This window comes from Procambarus clarkii, chromosome 38, assembly GCF_040958095.1.
Source record: "Procambarus clarkii isolate CNS0578487 chromosome 38, FALCON_Pclarkii_2.0, whole genome shotgun sequence".
Classification (NCBI taxonomy): Eukaryota; Metazoa; Arthropoda; class Malacostraca; order Decapoda; family Cambaridae; genus Procambarus; species Procambarus clarkii.
Genome location: NC_091187.1, coordinates 42,495,765 through 42,501,764, shown reverse-complemented (window position 1 = coordinate 42,501,764; position 6,000 = coordinate 42,495,765). Strand labels below are relative to the sequence as shown.

Genomic DNA, 6,000 nt, shown 5'->3' with positions numbered 1-6,000 from the left:
TTACGAGAGTACTACGGTATCAATTTGGGGGCCCTTACTTTTGAATGGATCAGAGGGTGAATGTTCAATAGATTCAAACCAAGAAACGCAGTTGAAAGCGAATATAGAAGTTTTTGGAGTACTTTAATGAGGCTATGACTGAATAGTATAGGGAGTCCTTGGGCACAGCTCCATTTTCTGTAATGGTCAGAGGTGGATAACCCCAGTGGGGGTCAAGCATACAAGGGGGGGTCAAGATTCCTTACAAAGACCATTTTGGATATATAGGTGTAGTAAGCCTTATCTTGAATTTGCATGATACTGTGGGGTACATTGACATGAAGGGCGAGTCATAGAACAGGATCTGCATGTGAGATGGGTCATATTGGGGTTTTAAAGAAGTTAAGATAGCTTTAAAGAGTCCTGTGTGCTTGATAGTGGGGAAATGTTCAGTCAATAATTCTCGTGTTTTGAATCTGAATGAGGGGTCCTAGTTTGCGTTCTAGTCGTAAAATGAGTTCCTTAGTATATTTGCTATGGAAAATGAGCTTTCAGTACTCTATATAATTTGAAATGAGGTCAAGAAAGACATGTTTATGTGCGGGAAGAGTCAGGTTGGAAACTGTTTATTCCAGTCATCCCCCCTCGGCTTTGCTCCGTTTTCTGTAGCTAAAGTAAAGATTCCATTTTCTGTGGTATTCAGTTGAATACTGGTGAAAAAGGCATACTTGCATTTGTATGGTTCTAACCTGTTTATAGATTTTATAGATATATTTTTCGGGCCTCAAATTAGATTTTAATATGAAAAATAGCATCAAATGTACGTCTATCTTTTGTAATAAACGTTACAAGCATTAACAATACCTGTGATATTTCATAGAATACGAAGAGAAGTTTAAATAGTGGGGCCTCATCCATATTGTGTTGGAGTTTGACACTCCAAACATTAATTTGACACTCATAAATATACTATAAAGGAAAGTAGTTGAGTGGTTTATGTCAGTGCCGTGGTATATCAAGCGCAAAGGTTTTCAGAAAATGTTACACCTCCACCTTTCAAAAAGTGAAAAGATGAATTCATTTTGGCATTAGTCATCACTTTGGAAGTTTTTTAATTATAGCACATGCTTAAACAAACTCATTTTTTTTTTTTAACTTACACAAATAAACCCAGGGCTTTCACATTCGCGCAAAATACTTAGTCCCCCCTAAACTTAAAACAGTTGCACAATCTTACTTAAACACATTGCTAAACTCTTATACACAATCAAAAACTCAATTTTTAACTTACACAAATAAACCCAGGGCTTTCACATTCGCGCAAAATACTTAGTCCCCCTAAACTTAAAACAGTTGCACAATCTTACTTAAACACATTGCTAAACTCTTATACACAAACAAAAACTAAATTTTTAACTTACACAAATAAACCCAGGGCTTTCACATTCGCGCAAAATACTTAGTCCCCCCTAAACTTAAAACAGTTGCACAATCTTACTTAAACACATTGCTAAACTCTTATACACAAACAAAAACTCAATTTTTAACTTACACAAATAAACCCAGGGCTCTCACATTCGCGCAAAATACTTAGTCCCCCCTAAACTTAAAACAGTTGCACAATCTTACTTAAACACATTGCTAAACTCTTATACACAAACAAAAACTAAATTTTTAACTTACACAAATAAACACGGGCTTTGCACATTCACACAAAAAAAAATGCTTAGTCCCCCCTAGACTTGAACAATCTAACGGTGCTTTAATTTCCAAAGCCTTCCAAACCTGCACTGGGTCCTGCCCAGCAGACTGCACAGACTGCGGCTGGATGGGTTACAATTGAGCCAAAAACAGTTGGTCAAGGCGAGATACGGCCTCATTTTTAGAGACATTTACTATAGCAAAAGCTTGAACGTCGAGAACTGAATGCGGGCCTGCACGAGAGTGGTTCTTGGCACTCAAATGTTTAGAGATTAAAATACATAGAATCTGCAAGAGTCCACCCCAAGTCGCTCACGCGGGCAATAGACATGTTTTTCGCCAAAGTGTATTTATTTAAAATAAAAATACGTCAGATAGAAAGATTTTCGCATTGCTATTATATTTACCTTATAAAGCCTCTTTATAAAAATGATATGCCACTGCGTATTATTATTGTTTTATAATAAATATTGCATAAATACTTACACGATTTCATAAACAAAAAATTATTTTAATGAGCCATGTTAGGAAAGCATCATCATTACAATAAATGCAAACTTTTAAACTAACTAAAAGATATATCTCATAGAGGAAGATTTATTCTTCAAGATATATGTTATTGTTTAAGAGTTTCATTCTGTATCAAAAGGTTGCCAATGTTTTCAAAACTCTGGCCTACAAATTTTTTTTTTGAGGTTTTCAGAGTAACCTTCGTGCAAGTCCTGACTCAGTTCCCCAACGTCCAAACTATTGGACATTGCAAAATTTCACTAAATAATGCGGTATTTTAATTGCCCCCTCTAATTATAGAGATTTTAATCTCTAAACATTTGAGTGTCAAGAACAACTCTCGTGCAGGCCCGCGTTCAGTCCCCTACGTTCAAGCTTTTTTCTATAGTAAATGTCTCTAAAATGAGGCCGTATCTCGCCCTGACCAACTGTTTTTGGCTCAATTGTAACCCATCCAGCAGCAGTCTGCTGGATAGAAGGGCAGTGGGCCTGATAAAAATAAAAAAAAAATAAACATAAATTGTTAGACTAGCTCTTTACATATGCTAGTTGTTTAATTTATTAACTGCTACTAATGCGATGATGATGCAAGAGGAGCCAGTACACATCTATGGATCAACCAATAAAAGCAGCAGACTTCTAGATGTTACTACTGCTCGGCTTAGCACGTAGCAAGATGGGAATAGGGGTGGGGGGGGGGGCTGCATTAATAAAATGAAATAAAACTAACATTCAATTATATATTCTCAAACTTATGCAAAAAAAAACTTTACAATCACATTTGCAAAACTTGCACAAATTAATTTTGGCAATTTCGTTTACCCATTATTTGTTTGTTTTTTTTGCTTGAGCCAAAAATGAATTGTTGGGTTCATTACCAGAGTCCATTTCCCACCGTGGTAACCCTTCCCACTACCCGCCCCACATGATGGGATTCACAATAAATGAACTAAACTAGCATTCAATTATATTCTCAACAAACTTATGCAACCCCCATACAATTACATTAGCAAGCTAACACAAATTCATTGAGCAAGTTTAACTATTCGCATACTTTGCGTCATTATATAATGGAATACGAAAAGGAAATTCGCAGAATTCAGAGATAACACCATCAATGGAGTCCAAGAAATACGCTTGTACTTCATTCATAATGATGCGCTGCCAGGAATCTTAGCAAAGTAACCAAAATATTTGCTTACTGTATGTATGTGCAGGATGCACATGACTCTCCGGTTAGGCGGTTGTGGAGTGAGACCAGCAACTGCAGACTTCCCATAGTCGTAAAAATGCCTTGCATAGAGACCATTGCAAGCCTCTTGTTGAATCACTTAGGGTGCATATATGTGTGTGTGTGTGTGTGTGTAACGAGCTTTCAAGAGATTGTCACTTACATAGCTAAACAATATGTAGGGTTCAGTTTCCAAATCAATTATGCGGCTCTCGAACCCTTTTCCCCCGCTACATGCGGGAGATCCCTTTTATTTTCAGCTAAAATATGCATTATATTCAGGGGGGTTTGCCGTGTCATAGCACAACCAAAAGCCCAATATACTCCCCTAAACTTTCCCTATACGTCAACTTTTCCGTTGTACGTCAGGCTGCGAGCAGCCGCGTCCAACAGCCTGGTTGATCAGTCCGGCAACCAGGAGGCCTGGTCAACGACCGGGCCGCGGGGACGCTAAGCCCCGGAAGCACCTCAAGGTAACCTCAAGGTATCCCATCTAAATTTAAAAAAAATGCATTTCCAATACCCAATATATATATATATATATATATATATATATATATATATATATATATATATATATATATATATATATATATATATATATATATATATACAACTTTAGAACACTTTCCCACCAGGAGACTCGAACCCTAGCCAGCACAGAAGCCTTCCAGCAACTGGCATAACAGGTACGCCTTAACCCTCTCCACCACCTGCTCAGACCCTTAAAAGAGATGGTAATTTCGGAGTATTTAAATACACCAAAGATCAACACCTCCCAAGAGCACTAGAGCAAGTGAGGGGTCATTTAGACGTTAATTTCATCAAGTCCCTGTTAATATGGGAAGACACAGTGTCTATGCTTAAGGCACAACTCTCCTAAACACGAGAGTGAAGTATACAACTTTAGAACACTTTCCCACCAGGAGACTCGAACCCTAGCCAGCATCTTTGGTGTATTTAAATACTCCGAAATTACCATCTCTTTTAAGGGTCTGAGCAGGTGGTGGAGAGGGTTAAGGCGTACCTGTTATGCCAGTTGCTGGAAGGCTTCTGTGCTGGCTAGGGTTCGAGTCTCCTGGTGGGAAAGTGTTCTAAAGTTGTATACTTCACTCTCGTGTTTAGGAGAGTTGTGCCTTAAGCATAGACACTGTGTCTTCCCATATTAACAGGGACTTGATGAAATTAACGTCTAAATGACCCCTCACTTGCTCTAGTGCTCTTGGGAGGTGTTGATCTTTGGTGTATTTAAATACTCCGAAATTACCATCTCTTTTAAGGGTCTGAGCAGGTGGTGGAGAGGGTTAAGGCGTACCTGTTATGCCAGTTGCTGGAAGGCTTCTGTGCTGGCTAGGGTTCGAGTCTCCTGGTGGGAAAGTGTTCTAAAGTTGTATACTTCACTCTCGTGTTTAGGAGAGTTGTGCCTTATATATATATATATATATATATATATATATATATATATATATATATATATATACTGCCCCTCCCCCACCCACTCAACCCCCACCCCACCCCCAGGAATAGGCCTGATTTGTTCAAGCCAAAGCCCAATTCACCCGAGTTTTCTCTATCTCATCTAAAAATAACGTTCATTTCCAATGCCCATTATCCAGCCACCACATATTCCCCATTCCCAAGACCATTTCATAGTGTTAGTGCTGTGGCCATCTACCTAATTTCATCCCAATTAATGACAATTCCCCATTAAATATTGGCAAAAATATGCCAAATCATATCACAGCCAAAGCCCATTTCACCCAAGTTTTACCTATCCCATATAAATTGAATGTGCATTTTCAATATCTAATATCCAGGTGCCCTATTCCCAAGACCATTTCATAGCGCAGTGTCCATCCAGCTGTTTCCAAATATCCAGATGTGTTCATATATCTTCAATCCTACGAAACCAGACCTAACCTAACACACAGCTAAGGCCAAATTTATCCCAATTTAATCCAATTTCCACCTAATTTGATCCAATTTATTCAAATTTAATCCAATTCCCGCCAAATTTACCCGAGTTTGCCATTTCATAGCACAACCAAAGCCCCAATTTGACCAAGTTTCACCTATCCCAATTAAATTTAATGTGAATCTTCAATATCAGGTCGCCCCCCAATGTCACAGCCTATTCCCAAAGACCATTTCATAGTAATAGTGCAGTGTTCATCCAGCCATTTCCATGTTCCAGATGTGTTTATATATCATCAAACCTACCAAAAGCAGACCTAACCCAATACGGCTAAGGCCAAATTTAACCAAATTTTCCCCAATTTAAGATAATTTCCACCTAATTTGCCACAATTTTATCCAATTTCCACCAAATTTTACCATAGTTCACCTTATCATAGCACAGCCAAAGCCCCAGTTTGTCCAAGTTTCACCCATTCCATATAACTTTTATGTGTATTTCCAGTATCCAATATCCAGTGGTCGATGTCATACTTCATTCCCAGAGACCATTTCATAGTGATAGTGTAGGGCCTGACGAGCCACTTCCAATATACAGATGCGTTTATATACATCAATCCTACCTAAAAACCAGACCCAACCCTAACATGGCTAAGACCAAATTT

The 6,000-nt window shown here is 38.4% G+C and overlaps 1 protein-coding gene across 2 annotated transcripts in view; it reads left to right on the top strand.

Moving 5' to 3' along the window:
• LOC138372437 (uncharacterized) overlaps positions 1–6,000 on the top strand; it is a 35,533-nt gene that overhangs the window by 7,823 nt on the left and 21,710 nt on the right. The gene's annotated exons all lie outside the window — the stretch shown is intronic.